Source organism: Cinclus cinclus, chromosome 14, assembly GCF_963662255.1.
Source record: "Cinclus cinclus chromosome 14, bCinCin1.1, whole genome shotgun sequence".
Taxonomy (NCBI): domain Eukaryota; kingdom Metazoa; phylum Chordata; class Aves; order Passeriformes; family Cinclidae; genus Cinclus; species Cinclus cinclus.
This window is the reverse complement of record NC_085059.1, coordinates 4,373,076-4,389,968: the sequence shown is the minus strand read 5'-3', so window position 1 is coordinate 4,389,968 and position 16,893 is coordinate 4,373,076.

Here is a 16,893-nt window from a genome sequence, read left to right as displayed (position 1 = left end):
TCCCATCAGTAGACTTCCTGAGGAAGAGTCACCCTCCCTCTTCCACCTTTCATTCACTGTGAATATGCTCTGAGCTTGCCACACAAGCTTCACCTCCCCTTCCTCAGCAGCCACAGCTTTTTCAGCTTTTTCTTTTGGGGAGGTGATCTAGCAGCCTCCGTAACTTTGTGACTTCCTGTTGGCTCTTAACTGTCGGGTTTTTTTTGTTTTTCAATATTTCAGGTGCGAGACTCGAGGGCAGTCTACCCGACCAACCTCTAAAGTTCCCCCGATATCAGGGGTAACGTGGCGAAATGAGGAACGGGTCGACACCACAACTCTGAAACTAAATACTTTAATAATCATAAAAGAAAATGAGGGAGAAGGCCCAGAACACCTGTACACACTATAAGAGCTAAGGGTAGAAGACAAGGCTGAGGGAAAATCCAGGGTATTTATAAGGGATGATGAGAGGTGGGTCCAGGATGATAATCCAATGGGTAAAGGGAAAAGTGGAGCAAGGGAGGAGTAATATGGGGCAGTAACCAGTAAGGTAGGATGGGTGGAACAATGCGGTGAACATAAACCAATGGGGGTACAAGGATACAAGAACTTTCCAGAACTGGGGAGAGAAAAGGGATGACATAACTGGGAATGGAGGTAACCAATGGGAAATGAGGGCTATAAAGCTTTACCATAAACAGTTTTAAAACCTTTGACAAATTTCTTAGGAACTGTTATAAACTTAAACAAATGCCCTCCAAGGTCTGGGGCCAAGGGGCAACTCACCAAAAACACTGGTCTGGCTTTGGATGTCAGCCAGCTCGATTCCCACATCTTCCCCTTTCTGTTTAACTATAAAAATAGAGCTAAATGATTTTTGTAGAACTTTGTAAAAACATTGTAACAAGCAAGGAACAATTAACAGTACAACAACAACAATTATGAAGTAACCCAGTTTTCATTATAGGTAACACCCACCCTTTGTTTCCCCAACTTTTCAAGAGTCCATTAAACCAGTTCGTGTCATCCTTGATTTGTAACTCTTTGACTCCATCTTTGAGAGCTTGAATACTTTTGTGTATAGATTCGCTATGATCAGAAAGGTTCATGCAGCACATGCCTTCAAAGTCCTGGCATCCATGTCCTTGTGCCAACAGCAAACAATCTATGGCAGCTCTGTTTTGCAATGTTGCATGCCTTATACTGACAACATCTGTCAGAAGATCACTTAGAGCGACGGAAGTAGCGTTGGTTTGTTTACTTAACCAACATCCCAATCTTCCCAACTGGGTGACTGCTTGTGCAGCAGCTACCCAAGGTACAAGAGCAGAGGCGATTATCCTTTGTCCTCTATTCCAAAACTCTAATTTACTGTTACAATCAGATTGGAATTGATGTGCAAAACGCTTTTTCCTCTTTTTGCTATTACCAATTAGTGCTGTGACATTGGGAGTTAGTAAAGTAAGCCTACCAAGGCTACATGGTCCACCTTTAATATGAGACGGAATGGCAGGCCATGCTCTGTCCCCACAAACAAGAAATGTACCTGGAGGTAACTGCAGAGGAGTATCACTTGATTTAGATGGATGTCGTGAGGTATAATTACACCATAGGCTCTCATTTTTATACCCTGGATGGTGGGGGGAAACATCCCACAACGCTGGTTCATCTGTTTTCACGATTTGGGGCTTACCTCCGTTAGCCCTTATCAGCTGAACTCTCTTTTTATAGCGAAAGGTGATGCAGTAGTCCATTTTAACTGAGCCAAATAGTTCCAGTTCTTGAGGCTCTAATGGCGCATGTGGAAGATCAAGAGCCCATGAGTTCCAAAAGTCTACAGGGTTGTATTTTAACTTACTTTTGGGACTGTTACCTCGCATGGCATTGATGGTCTTTTTATTTACTGGGCATTCGTCTGCTGGTAGACCTACCAGGCATGTTGAAAAGGGGTTGTTTGGGGGTGGCAACAGATAGACCTAACGTCTCTTGGTGCGTTATGTTGGCCAGGGTAATCCAAATGTTCTGTTTTGGCTGTTGAACAATTCTTCTGCTGGCAAAGTGTAGGACATTAAAGAGAACAAGTGCAATGATTGAGAGTCTTTCAGAGGTCACGGTCCCAACGATGACTTGCGATGAGGAGCTGTGAAATAGTCAGTCATAAGGAGTAGTAGTTGCAGGCTTGTTGTTAGGAGTTGGACTACTGGGACTCTCTGGTAGGTCTTCTTTTAAAGGCTGTAGGTAAGGTTTGATGTTCTTGGCTGGCATCCACCGAGGTGCCCTATCTGTGGAGACACAAGCATATCCCTTCCCCCAAGTTATTAGTTGGAATGGTCCTCCTAAGATTTGATTTGTTTCAGCATCTTTTACCAAGACTGGTGGTCTTTCTTTCAGTTGAGCCTGTGTTGTATTCGAAAAATGACAGATAATTGGAGGGTTTGGTTCCATAAACGAATTGTTCAAAAAATTAAAGACATATAATGCTTTACTTAACCTTTCTGTGTTTGATAAGATCTCTATTCCCCCTTTTTGTTTATCTAAAAGATTTTTAAGGGAACCATGGGCTCTTTCAACTATTGACTGACCCGTGGGGGAGTGAGGGATGCCAGTGGTGTGGATGACTCCCCACTGATTGAAAAATTGTTTTATTTTTGTGTGAAATATAAGCTGGACCATTATCAGTTTTTATTTCCTGGGGGATACCAAGGATTGCAAATGCTTGGAGAAAACGTTTCATAGCATCTGCTGCTGTTTCTTTGGTGTGAGCGGAGGCAAAGATAGCACCTGAAAAGGTATCTATAGAAAGATGGATGTATTTGAAACGACCAAATGAAGGGTAGTGTGTTATATCTGCTTGCCACAGTTGTAAACTATGGAGTCCCCTAGGGTTGACTGCTGCTCCAATAGCTGGTAGGGAAAGTTTTTGGCAACTAGGGCATGTGTTTACAATGGCCTTGGCTTGGTCCTTGGTAATATCAAACATTCTATGCAAAGCTGGAGCATTTTGATGGAAGAATGCATGGCTAAGCTTTGCCTGCTCAGGTATGTTAGGTAATGTTACTTGTGCTGTCATGGCAAGTGTGTCAGCTCGATTGTTACCTTGTGTCAAGGGTCCAGGAAGGGTAGTGTGGGAACGGATATGCATAATGAAGTAAGGGTGCTGCCTTTGGGAAAGAAGAAAAACTCTATTTTTCAGTAAAGAATATAACCGTTCATTTGCAATGTCCTTCAGCAACGAATTTTCCGCCCTTTCCACGATCCCTGCAACATATGCTGAGTCAGTAACAATATTAACGGGGCCGGTGAATTTGCAAAATGCCCTTACCACTGCCGCCAATTCAACAATCTGTGGTGAGCCTTCAACAATTTCAATATCTGACAGCCACTCACCTGTCATAGGGTTTTCCCATGTAATTACAGATTTATGAGATTTTCCTGACCCGTCTGTAAACAAAGTGAGGGCTTTGAGGGGCTTATCACTCCTTAAGGGTTTAGGAAATAAATTGAAATCAGAACTTAGAAGTCTATGCTTAGGGCAATGGATAGAAAGTTGTCCAGGGAAATTTATTAGAGCAATTTGAAGGTGTTCAGATTGTTGCAGGAGCCAATCTAAATAGGAAGAAGTCAAAGGCAGAAATATAATCGAAAAGTCTCTCCCAGAGAAAGATAGCAAACGTCTTCTAGCCTTGATAATTAACTGAGCTCTTATTTCTGGCTTTGTAGTGATGGTCTTTTTGGGTTGGTGGGAAAGGAAAATCCATTCTAAAATCAACAAAGGACCAGGTAACTCAGGATCCCAGCGAAAAATTCAGGCATGAAGTTGAGGACCCCTCCCCAGAACCACTAATAGGAAAGGCAACATAGGGTCCATCCGGTGTGCTTGCCGGGTTTGTATTGCAAAAGACACTTTATTCAAGGCGTGTCTTGCTTCCTCTGTCAAGTGTCTCGGGGAGTTTGGGGCCGAATCTCCCTTCAGGAGGTCAAATAATGTCAAATAAGTCTTGATTTGTAATCCCCAATAAGGGTCTCACCCAAGTGATAGCACCAAGCAACCTCTGCATGTCATGTAATGTTTGTGGGTTCTCTTCCAGCTGGAGCAGTTGTGGCTTTATAGTTCGTGACGAAATTTTATAACCCAAATACATCCAAGGCTGCATTTGCTGCACCTTTTCTTCTGAAACAGTTAATCCAGCTTTTTGGACTGCTGAGATGGTATCCTTCACTGCAGTGTCCAGTGTGACAGTATCTTTGGCAGCTAACAGGATATCATCCATATAGTGAAGTATCAACACCTGTGGATGAACTTTACAAACAGGGGTTAGTATCTTAGCCACAAACCACTGACATATTGTTGGACTGTTTTTCATTCCTTGAGGTAAGACCACCCAATGGAATCGCTGAAGGGGTGCTTCCCTGTTGATTGATGGGATGGAAAAGGCAAAACATGGAGCATCATCAGGGTGTAATGGAATGTCAAAGAAACAGTCTTTAAGGTCAATAATTGTTAGGTACCAGTCTTTAGGGACCATAGCCGGAGAAGGAAGACCTGGCTGAAGTGCACCCATGTCCTCTATGACCTCATTTATTTTCCGGAGATCATGGAGGAGTCGCCATTTGTCACTGCGTGGTTTTTGGATGACAAAAATGGGGGTGTTCCAGGGGCTGGTGGTGAATGTTATGTGTCCTTTTTGAAGTTGTTGTGACATCAGGGATTGCAGCGCGGCTAGTTTTTTCTCATGTAGGGGCCATTGATCTACCCAGATAGGGGTATTATCTTTCCAAGTTATTTTCAAGGTGCCACGCTCTTCAATGACCCCAATTAAAAATCCATTTCCAAACGCGCTCCCCATTCAGTTAAAATATCCCTTCCCCACAGGACGACAGGCGTTCGTGTTTTCACTATGAAGGGTCTGGTGGTGGCAACACGACCCTTAGGTCCCTCTATCTTGATCAAATTCATGCTTTTCAGACCAGTGCTTTCCCCTCCAATCCCCATAAGGACTCCAGAAGCTGGTGTAAGTGCCCACCCTGAGGGCCATCTTGAGGTAGAAATTACAGTAACGTCCGATCCAGTGTCAACAGTTCCCTTAAGAGTTACCCTCTGTCCATTAGCCTCTAGGATACAGGTTATTTTAGGCCTGTCCTTACTTATAACCTGGGTCCACATGACAAAGGATTCTGAATCCTCTTCCTCCGTTTCATCTGGCAACATAATCGCTTGGGCTATAGGCAGTCCTTCGGGAATAAAGCAAGGAGGGTCAGGGCTTAGGGCTAAAACAGTCATTTCCTGGGAAGATGTAACAGACAATACGGAAGGAAGGACAAAAAAGCCCTCAGTCTTTGATCTACAATTGCCTAAAATTAACACTTGGTGGGGCCGATCTTCAAGCCCAAGTTGTCCTGTTGAAACTGAATGTGTGGAACAGTCAGTCAGCACTACAGGTTTAGCACTCACCAACTCCAGCCGGGCACCTGGTGGAATTGTTGCTGGTAGTCCTGAGATGAGCTGCTGGAGTTCGGAGCCACAGGGCCTGTAGTGGTGGTTAGAATGTTCTGATTCTCCGCAGCCATCAGTATCTTCGGCTTGTGGATTTCTTGTCATAGCGCAAGGCCGACTTGCGCTCTGATGGAAGTTTTTTGACGGCTGCCTAGGAAAATTACTTTTAAAGGAAAACTGTTTAGCCTGAGGTTGATTTTTACTAACAACTGGGTACCTCCCTTTCCTTTGTGGACAGTCTTTTCGCAAGTGTCCTTGCTGGCCACACTGAAAACATGTAGACTGGCACTGCGTTTGGGGCGACTTCAAAGGAAAATGTGCAGCAACCAGTGCTCTTGCAACTCCCTGTCCGATGGCCTGGGCTTGTACTGCTGCCACATGCTCCACCGTCCCGAGACGGTTACATGCCTCGATCATCTGGAGGAGCATCGGTGGGGGTTCTCGTGGCAGAGCGCGCAGTACCTTCCGACATTCAGAGTCAGCATTAGCTACCGCCAATGTCTCTAACAATGTATTCCTGGTTTTGTCATCAGGAACCTGTTTTTCCAATGCTTATTTTAACCTGTCAATAAATTTCATGTATGTTTCTCCGGGCTCTTGCTTAATATTAGTGTACTCCAAGTTAGGTGTGCTGCCATCTGGCACGTGGACTAGTGCCTTCCTAGCAAGAGTTTTAATTTCATCAAGTACTTGCCTGGGGGCTGCTGCAGCTTGCTCCTCAGGTTGGGTAAATTGTCCTTCCCCGGCTAGGTGGTCCATTGTTAATGCTGCTCTGGCTGGATCGTTCACGCAGTCAGTCAGGAATCCTTGGAGCATGCGTTTCCATTCCCCTTCCCACAAGGTATACTCAGGGGGAGACAACAACATAGTCATTATATATTTTAAGTCATGGGGGGTCAGTACATGTGCTGTGAAGGTGGCCCGAACAAGATTATTAAAATATGGGCATCCCCTCCCATGGTCCTTGGCTGCCCGACACAGTTCTTTTACTTCCCCATATGTCATAGGCTCCCATCTTGGTGCACCTCCCCTCCCCCTGTGGTACCTCACTGGGAATGCATTGAACTTAGCTGCTATCTGCCAGTTTCCTTCTTTTATAGCAGCTTTCCGGATCCTCTCCCAAGGGTTTTTAGGGGTTAGAGGGCAAGGTGAAGACTCCTCAGAGTCACTAGAGCTCGAGTTCTCTCCGGAGGAAGATGAACAAAGTGGAGCAATAACATTTACATTAGTGTTAAGCTGCCGGTAAGATTTGCAAGCTTCAGCTATGGGCGCAGCCATTTTGGAGGCAGGCTCTTCCGGAAGTGCCTGAAGGGCAGTTCCGGTCTCCTTCCGGGAGGAGGAGCACTCAGCGCCAGTTCCGGCAGGGGCAGGAGTGGGCGGCCCCTGAGGGTGGTGGGCGGGCCGTGAGGGAGCGAGGGCGGGCTGGAAGGCAGAGCTAGAGGCGGGAATAGCCGAGGAACGCAGACTTTGACAGAAGGTGTTAGTGGTAATTCCAAAATGGCCCCCGTTTGTGGCAGGGCAGCCGATGGGGCAAGAGCTGTCGTTAGGAGGGTGAGCGGGACGAACACATGAGGACACCAGAGGGATGGAAGGGGGGAGATCCACGACGGCCCGCGCGCTGCCATCGGGGATCTCAGCTGGAGGGTCAGTCACAGGAGACAGGGAGAGAACAGGCTGCTTTGGAGAAGGGTTAGGAGGAACCGACGAGCTGGGTAATCGAAGCTGGGATTGGTGCAGGGTTTCCAGGATAAGGTGGAAAAGAGGGAGCATGCAGGGTGCCTCGGGGTCCCATTTTCCAGACAAGTGATAAATTTTGTTCCCCACCGAGTCCCAAAAGCCAGTATTCATCATTTCTTCACTCGGGGTGTTGGGGAAGTTTTTACAAACCCACTTTACAAATTTTTTCAGTTCTTTTTTTGAAAAGTCCTTAGTGGTACTTAAAAGAATTAACTTAAAACGTCCATATACGTTCCTCTCTACGCTTGACATTTGTCCAACCATCTTCCTTCGAATCCTCCTTAGGGGATCTAGCTGCCGAGACGCCCCTAGCCAAGACTAGGACCCGTATTTTAAAACAGGGCAGCGAAGAGGGCTATATTATGTCGGGTGCCCCAAACACACCTGTATTCTGCAGGTGCTTCTGTTGACGTCCCTCGCTGGCTCCCCGGGTGTCCAGACGAGGTCCCTCTTCGCCGACAACTCCGCCGGGCCCCGGCACAGCCACACTCCCGGGGACACAGTCCTACCTCTGCAACAAGGTGCCCTGAATATCAGGGTCCCTGTTCAGGGGCCACCTGTCGGGGTTTTTGTTTTTCAATACTTAAGGCGCGAGACTCGAGGGCAGTCTCCCCGACCAACCTCTAAAGTTTCCCTGATATCAGGGCTAAGGTGGCAAAATGTGGAACGGGTCCACAGCACAACTCTGCAACTAAAGACTTTAATAATCATAAAAGAAAATGCGGGACAAGGCCCAAAACACGTGCACACACTATAAGAGCAAAGGGTAGAAGACAAGGCTGAGGGAAAATCCAGGGTATTTATAAGGGATGATGAGAGGTGGGTCCAGGATGATAATCCAATGGGTAAAGGGAAAAGTGGAGCAAGGGAAGAGTAATATGGGGCAGTAGCCAGTAAGGTAGGATGGGTGGAACAATGCGGTGAACATAAACCAATGGGGGTACAAGGATACAAGAACTTTCCAGAACTGGGAAGAGAAAAGGGATGACATAACTGGGAATAGAGGCAATCAATGGGAAATGAGGATTATAAAGCTTGACCAGGAACATTTTTAAAACCTTTGACAACTTTCCTAGGAACTGTTATAAACTTAAACAAATGCCCTCCAAGGTCTGGAGCCAAGGGGCAACGCATCAAAAACACTGGTCTGGCTTTGGATGTCAGCCAGCTCGATTCCCACAGCGGCGTTGCTGCAGGGCCTGCTGCTGTCAGAGCTCCCTCTCTGCTGGTGAGAACTTTGCCCTCGGGGACACTGCTGTGCTCCAGGAACAGCAGTGCTGGCTCAGTGGGACCCCCCTGCACGGGGAGCCCCAGCCAGGGCTGGCTGTGCCAGCACCCCCAGGGACCTGCAGCCCCAGGAACCATGAGCAAGTGGAAACCAGCACTGTGCAAACGTCGCCCAAAGGAATTGCAAAGAGAGGCGAGGTTTTAATAAGAAATAGTATTTATTGAACAAAGTTCAGCCAAACATTTGAAGAACATATTTACTTCTAACAACAACAACAACAGTCTCTAGAACATATTTACAAGGAAGACTATACTGTTAACAATCTGGGACTTATACTGTAAAAATCTAGAAGCTATAGATTAACATTCTGGGACCTTTAGGCTAACAATCTTGAAATTGTTCCTATAAAAAAAGGCTCGAACATGCTGAACATATTTACAGCGGGGCCCTATCGATGCCCATTATCCCTGTCAGTCTGGGAGGGAAGGAAGGAAGGAAGGAAGGAAGGAAGGAAGGAAGGAAGGAAGGAAGGAAGGAAGGAAGGAAGGAAGGAAGGAAGGAAGGAAGGAAGGAAGGAAGGAAGGAAGGAAGGAAGGAAGGAAGGAAGGAAGGAAGGAAGCAGCAGAGCAGGACTTCCTTGAGCACCATGTCCCTGAGGAGAGCCAGCCAGCCCCGCCCCAGGCTGGGCACTGCCTGTGGGCAGGGCAGGGGAGCATCAGGTTGTCCTGCTCCTGGGGCTCCATCCTCATGCCAGGATCACGGGCTCTTCCTTGTCCTTCTCATCGACGTCCATGGGCTCAGTCTCATCATATTCATCTACTTCCATGGGCTCGGTGTCATCCTGTTCATCCACTTCCATGGGCTCAGTCTCATCATATTCGTCCACTTCCATGGGCTCGGTGTCATCCTGCTCATCCACTTCCATGGGCTCAGTCTCATCATATTCATCCACTTCCATGGGCTCGGTGTCATCCTGCTCATCCACCTCCATATCCTCAATGGTGTCTCTGGCAGTCTGCATGAGACAGCACAATGTCACTTGGGGTCCCTGTCCCCAGCATCCATCCCCACAGGGCTGCAGCCTGCCCTGGCAGTCCGGGCTGCCCCCCTCCCTGGGATCGCACTGTACCTCCACTGGGACAGGAGCGCTCATGCTGTTGGTGTTGATGGTGCAGTAGAAGTGCAGGAAAAGTCCCGGCAGCAGGAGCAGCTCAGCACCAAGGCAGAGAACGAAGAGCGGGGGACAAGCGAGTACTGGCAGCAGGAACATCTTGGCACCGTGGCAGAGAGCGAAGAGTGGGGGAGAACTGAGTGCTGGCAGCAGGTGAACTGTCTGTTGTGCTGGTCTCCAGGCCCTGGACCTTCCACCTGCAGCACTCCGGGCCCTGTGATGTCACAGAAGCTTCAGGGCCACTCCTCTCTTGGAGATGGACGCCATAGAACCATCAAATCCTTGAGTGGTTTGGCTTGGAAGAGACCCTAAAAATCATCTGGTTCCAACCTGAGCAAGCTCCCAGCACTTCAACCCTGTCCAATGTGGCCTTGGATGTTGCTGGGGATGGGGCACCCACATGTGCACAGCTCCCTGTGTCAGGGACAAGCAGCCTCAGATTAAAGAACTTCTTTCCAGCATCAAATCTCTTCCAACTCTCTTTCCGTTTGATCCCATTCCCCCTTGTCCCATCAGTAGACTTCCTGAGGAAGAGTCACCCTCCCTCTTCCACCTTTCATTCACTGTGAATATGCTCTGAGCTTGCCACACAAGCTTCACCTCCCCTTCCTCAGCAGCCACAGCTTTTTCAGCTTTTTCTTTTGGGGAGGTGATCTAGCAGCCTCCGTAACTTTGTGACTTCCTGTTGGCTCTTAACATCTTCTGCGGGAAAACACAGGGGTGTCTGTCCACAGCCCTGGGGGTGTCCAAGAAGTCAAGGATGGCAGTGGCCTTGGGAATTGCCAAAGCCTGGGAGCTCTGTGGTTCCCAAAGTTATGGAGAGAGGAGGAGAAAATGACCAGGAGCAGCGCAGGGAGCCTGAATGGCAGAGATGGAAAGCCCGCGGTCCTGGGTGCCTGCGCAGTGTTTGTGGAGGGTTTCCCGATGGCCCTGGAATGTCTTGTGGGCATGCGGGGGTGGTTTTGGTGGAGGAAGTGCAGAAGAACATTTCTGATCAGCCCTGTGTAGGAAATGATCTTTGGCTGAGGTAGAGGTTGAATTTTCCTGGGATGGCAAAGGAAGGAGATGGGTCCGTGTGCGGAAAGAGCAGCGGAGCAAAGTGCTGCCAGATCTTGGTGTTTCTGGGGGTGCTGGCACAGCCACGGGGCTGGGAGTCCCTGTGCACAGGGGGGTCCCCGTGACCCAACCCTGGGCCCTGCTGGTGTTCCTGGGCTGGTGTCCCCAAGAGCAAAGGTGTCAGCAGCAGAGAGGGGGCTCTGACAGGAGCGGCCCTGCAGCAAAGGCACCAAAACCTGCTGAGGGCATGGAGATGTTCCTCAGCAGCTGCACTTCCTTTCTTTCTGTGCAAGCGTGGCCCACGGAAACAGCCCTTGAGCCAACAAGAAAGGCGTCAAGACCAACATGATGTGTGTTTTGGAATTTCTGTGTCATCTCTGTGTGGATTTACCCTTGCCCTGACTGCGTGTCCAACGCTGAAATCTCCGCGTTGAGGCTTGCAAGCCCTTAGCAATGATTTGGTGGCATAGGGGTGCTTCCTGTCCTTGCATTGAGACATGAAATTCCGAGGTATCAATGAATCAGCTGCTTTTCTTGTGGCAGCACTTGAGGTTTTGGGTCAGCAGGCTGATTGCAGCGGCCCTGATCGCTGATGCTCGGGGGGATCTCCAGGTGCTTTGGGCTGCAGAGGCTGGGGCACGTGGCAGCACCCAGGGCTGGGGACAGCTGGTGGGGAGGGACAGCAGTGTCACTCAGAGCTGCCCTGGGAGACCACAGCCTGTCCTGGTGCCCCTGCAGCTGATAAAGGCATGAAATGAGGACCAGCAATAACAGCATCCCTGCGCTGCCGGCACAGGATCAGCGTCTCCTGCTTGGAAAAGAAATGTCGCTGTGCTTCGACATTTCTTTTCCCAATAAAGACCTTGTCATTGGTGCAGTGACTAGGGTTTGATCCTCTGGGAGTGCTTTACCCGTTGGACACTCCATCTGGCTGCGAGGCAGCTGAGTGCTTGAGGGGCAGGTGGGTGGCACGTCCCCAGCACAGGCACTGGGAACTGTGCTCAAAGCTTGGGGCTTTCTCTTGATCCATCATCCCAAGGCCATGCAGTGACACCTGTTGGCACTGGGAGCAGCTGCAGATGGGATATGGGTCAGGAAGTGTTCCCTGGCAGGATGGGCAGGGCTGGCACAGGGTGCCCAGAGCAGCTGTGGCTGCCCCTGGATCCCTGGCAGTGCCCAAGGCCAGGCTGGAGCAGCGTGGGACAGTGGCAGGTGTCCCTGCCATGGCAAAGCTTGCACTGGGTGGGATTGAAGGTTCCTTTCCACGCAACCCCTCCTGTGATCTTGTTTTCAATGGATTTAAATTGATGGTAGTTGTGGTTAACAAAAAATGGAAAAACTCGCAGGAGTGGGATCTGTTTTAGCTGGTAAGGAGTCCAAAGCAGTGGTGGGGGTGGGAGTTTGCTGCTTCCCCCTCCACAGCTGTAGCTCTTCTGGCAGGTTCCTGCTGGGGATTTCACAGCTATTTCTACTGACTGTGTCGTTGACTTAGGGCTGGGCAATGGATTAGAATGGAAAGTCTTCTCTCCCTTTCTAGGAGCAAGGGATGAGGTCAGGCAGCTGTAGGATTTGCAGCTGTCGGGGAAGAAGGGACAGTTGTGTAAGACATCTATGCCGTGCCTAGGTGTGGATGCACATCTTTTATTTGTCTGAGAGGCCTAGCTCCCGGACAGAGAGAAGGGGTAAAGTGACAGCAGAGAAGAGAGAAGGAGGAGAAGGTACAGACATGCAGGCCGTTGGCTTGGGTGGGCCGTGGGATTGATGCCTTTTCTTGGAGGCCAGCTTCCCTGGTGCACTCAATTCTTGTCTCTTCCTGAGACTTCAATGCTGCGTGAGGAGCTCAGCAGTGCTGAAAGAAGAGCCCTGTCCTTTGCGATCCCTTGGGGATGGCAGTGGAAGTGCCCTGAGTGCACATGCAGAGGCCCCTTGGTGGCTTCTCGTGCCAGGACACGGACACTGAGTTGGCAACTAAATGGCTCCTGCGAATGACATTTAGGCCTTTGAAATAGCTGCAGCAAGTGGTGTGAAACTGCTTTGTGAGCTGGGCCCTTGGCATGAGCTGTGAGAGGCTGAGGGTTGGGCTGAGCCAGTGCTGTGTCCCCACAGCCTCAGCTGCGCAGCAGGCACTGCCAGAGTGCCTGAACCCACTTTTGAAAGCATGCTTTAAACAGCAGCTGGTGCTGAGCTTCCCCTTGGCACCCTCTGACCAAAGAGTGGTTTGGTTACTGTGGGGGAATTTGCTTTGCGAAGCGTGTGGGATTTGCCAGTGCTCCGTGTGATGGGGATGCTCAGGGAGTGAGGGGCTCTGGGGGCTGCTGGCAGCAGCAGGAACACGGGCAGGGTGAGGATCCTGGGCACAGGGCAATGGAAGGCAGCGGGGGAAGCAAAGCCCAGAGGCTTTGGAGGCTGCAAGCCTTAAACATCAGCCCCTGCAGCAGCCCGGGTGCAGGTCCCAGACTTGCCAAGGCTGTCGAGACCTTCAGGGCATGGAGGTGGATGTTGCATCCCTGTGCCTGATGCTGGCTCCTGCCCAGGAGTCCCTGTGGCCGCAGCAGGAAGGGTGTCAGGAGGTTTCCTTTGCTTTGGTAGCGTTGCTGCAGGGCCTGCTGCTGTCAGAGCTCCCTCTCTGCTGGTGACAGCTTTGCCCTTGGGGACACTGCTGTGCCCCAGGAACAGCAGTGCTGGCTCAGTGGGACCCCCCTGCACAGGGACCCTCAGCCAGGGCTGGCTGTGCCAGCACCCCCAGGGACCTGCAGCCCCAGGAACCATGAGCAAGTGGAAACCAGCACTGTGCAAAGGTTGCCCAAAGGAATTGCAAAGAGAGGCGAGGTTTTAATAAGAAATAGTATTTATTGAACAAAGTTCAGCCAAACATTTGAGGAACATATTTACTTCTAACAACAACAACAGTCTCTAGAACATATTTACAAGGAAGACTATACTGTTAACAATCTGGGACTTATACAGTAAAAATCTAGAAGCTATAGATTAACATTCTGTGAGCTTTAGGCTAAGAATCTTCTAATTTTTCCTATAAAAAAAAGCCTCGAACATGCAGAACATATTTACAGCGGGGCCCTATCGATGCACATTATCCCTGTCAGTCTGGGAGGGAAGGAAGGAAGGAAGCAGCAGAGCAGGACTTCCTTGAGCACCATGTCCCTGAGGAGAGCCAGCCAGCCCCGCCCCAGGCTGGGCACTGCCTGTGGGCAGGGCAGGGGAGCATCAGGTTGTCCTGCTCCTGGGGCTCCATCCTCATGCCAGGATCACGGGCTCTTCTTTGTCCTTCTCATCGACGTCCATGGGCTCAGTCTCATCATATTCATCTACTTCCATGGGCTCGGTGTCATCCTGCTCATCCACTTCCATGGGCTCAGTCTCATCATATTCGTCCACTTCCATGGGCTCGGTGTCATCCTGCTCATCCACTTCCATGGGCTCAGTCTCATCATATTCGTCCACTTCCATGGGCTCGGTGTCATCCTGCTCATCCACCTCCATATCCTCAATGGTGTCTCTGGCAGTCTGCATGAGGCAGCACAATGTCACTTGGGGTCCCTTTCCCCAGCATCCATCCCCACAGGGCTGCAGCCTGCCCTGGCACTCAGGGCTGCCCCCCTCCCTGGGATGGCACTGTACCTCCACTGGGACAGGAGCGCTCATGCTGTTGGTGTTGATGGTGCAGTAGAAGTGCAGGAAAAGTCCCGGCAGCAGGAGCAGCTCAGCACCAAGGCAGAGAACGAAGAGCGGGGGACAAGCGAGTACTGGCAGCAGGAACATCTTGGCACCGTGGCAGAGAGAGAAGAGTGGGGGAGAACTGAGTGCTGGCAGCAGGTGAACTGTCTGTTGTGCTGGTCTCCAGGCCCTGGACCTTCCACCTGGAGCACTCTGGGCCATGTGATGTCACAGAAGCTTCAGGGCCACTCCTCTCTTGGAGATGGACGCCATAGAACCATGAAGTCCTTGAGTGGTTTGGCTTGGAAGAGACCCTAAAAATCATCTGGTTCCAACCTGAGCAAGCTCCCAGCACTTCAACCCTGTCCAATGTGGCCTTGGATGTTGCTGGGGATGGGGCACCCACATGTGCACAGCTCCCTGTGTCAGGGACAAGCAGCCTCAGATTAAAGAACTTCTTTCCAGCATCAAATCTCGTCCAACTCTCTTTCCGTTTGATCCCATTCCCCCTTGTCCCATCAGTAGACTTCCTGAGGAAGAGTCACCCTCCCTCTTCCACCTTTCATTCACTGTGAATGTGCTCTGAGCTTGCCACACAAGCTTCACCTCCCCTTCCTCAGCAGCCACAGCTTTTTCAGCTTTTTCTTTTGGGGAGGTGATCTAGCAGCCTCCGTAACTTTGTGACTTCCTGTTGGCTCTTAACATCTTCTGCGGGAAAACACAGGGGTGTCTGTCCACAGCCCTGGGGGTGTCCAAGAAGTCAAGGATGGCAGTGGCCTTGGGAATTGCCAAAGCCTGGGAGCTCTGTGGTTCCCAAAGTTATGGAGAGAGGAGGAGAAAATGACCAGGAGCAGCGCAGGGAGCCTGAATGGCAGAGATGGAAAGCCCGTGGTCCTGGGTGCCTGCGCAGTGTTTGTGGAGGGTTTCCCGATGGCCCTGGAATGTCTTGTGGGCATGCGGGGGTGGTTTTGGTGGAGGAAGTCCAGAAGAACATTTCTGATCAGCCATGTGTAGGAAATGATCTTTGGCTGAGGTAGAGGTTGAATTTTCCTGGGATGGCAAAGGAAGGAGATGGTTCCGTGTGCGGAAAGAGCAGCGGAGCAAAGTGCTGCCAGATCTTGGTGTTTCTGGGGGTGCTGGCACAGCCACGTGGCTGGGAGTACCTGTGCACAGGGGGGTCCCCGTGACCCAACCCTGGGCCCTGCTGGTGTTCCTGGGCTGGTGTCCCCAAGAGCAACGGTGTCAGCAGCAGAGAGGGGGCTCTGACAGGAGCGGCCCTGCAGCAAAGGCACCAAAACCTGCTGAGGGCATGGAGATGTTCCTCAGCAGCTGCACTTCCTTTCTTTCTTTCTGTGCAAGCGTGGCCCTCGGAAACAGCCCTTGAGCCAACAAGAAAGGCGTCAAGACCAACATGATGTGTGTTTTGGAATTTCTGTGTCATCTCTGTGTGGATTTACCCTTGCCCTGACTGCGTGTCCAACGCTGAAATCTCCGCGTTGAGGCTTGCAAGCCCTTAGCAATGATTTGGTGGCATAGGGGTGCTTCCTGTCCTTGCATTGAGACATGAAATTCCGAGGTATCAATGAATCAGCTGCTTTTCTTGTGGCAGCACTTGAGGTTTTGGGTCAGCAGGCTGATTGCAGCGGCCCTGATCGCTGATGCTCGGGGGGATCTCCAGGTGCTTTGGGCTGCAGAGGCTGGGGCACGTGGCAGCACCCAGGGCTGGGGACAGCTGGTGGGGACAGCAGTGTCACTCAGAGCTGCCCTGGGAGACCACAGCCTGTCCTGGTGCCCCTGCAGCTGATAAAGGGATGAAATGAGGACCAGCAATAACAGCATCCCTGCGCTGCCGGCACAGGATCAGCGTCTCCTGCTTGGAAAAGAAATGTCGCTGTGCTTCAACATTTCTTTTCCCAATAAAGACCTTGTCATTGGTGCAGTGACCAGGGTTTGATCCTCTGTGAGTGCTTTACCCGTTGGACACTCCATCTGGCTGCGAGGCAGCTGAGTGCTTGAGGGGCAGGTGGGTGGCACGTCCCCAGCACAGGCACTGGGAACTCTGCTCAAGGCTTGGGGCTTTCTCTTGATCCATCATCCCAAGGCCATGCAGTGACACCTGTTGGCACTGGGAGCGGCTTCAGATGGGATATGGGTCAGGAAGTGTTCCCTGGCAGGATGGGCAGGGCTGGCACAGGGTGCCCAGAGCAGCTGTGGCTGCCCCTGGATCCCTGGCAGTGCCCAAGGCCAGGCTGGAGCAGCGTGGGACAGTGGCAGGTGTCCCTGCCATGGCAAAGCTTGCACTGGGTGGGATTGAAGGTTCCTTTCCACGCAACCCCTCCTGTGATCTTGTTTTCAATGGATTTAAATTGATGGTAGTTGTGGTTAACAAAAAATGGAAAAAGTGGCAGGAGTGGGATCTGTTTTAGCTGGTAAGGAGTCCAAAGCAGTGGTGGGGGTGGGAGTTTGCTGCTTCCCCCTCCACAGCTGTAGCTCTTCTGGCAGGTTCCTGCTGGGGATTTCACAGCTATTTCTACTGACTGTGTCGTTGAC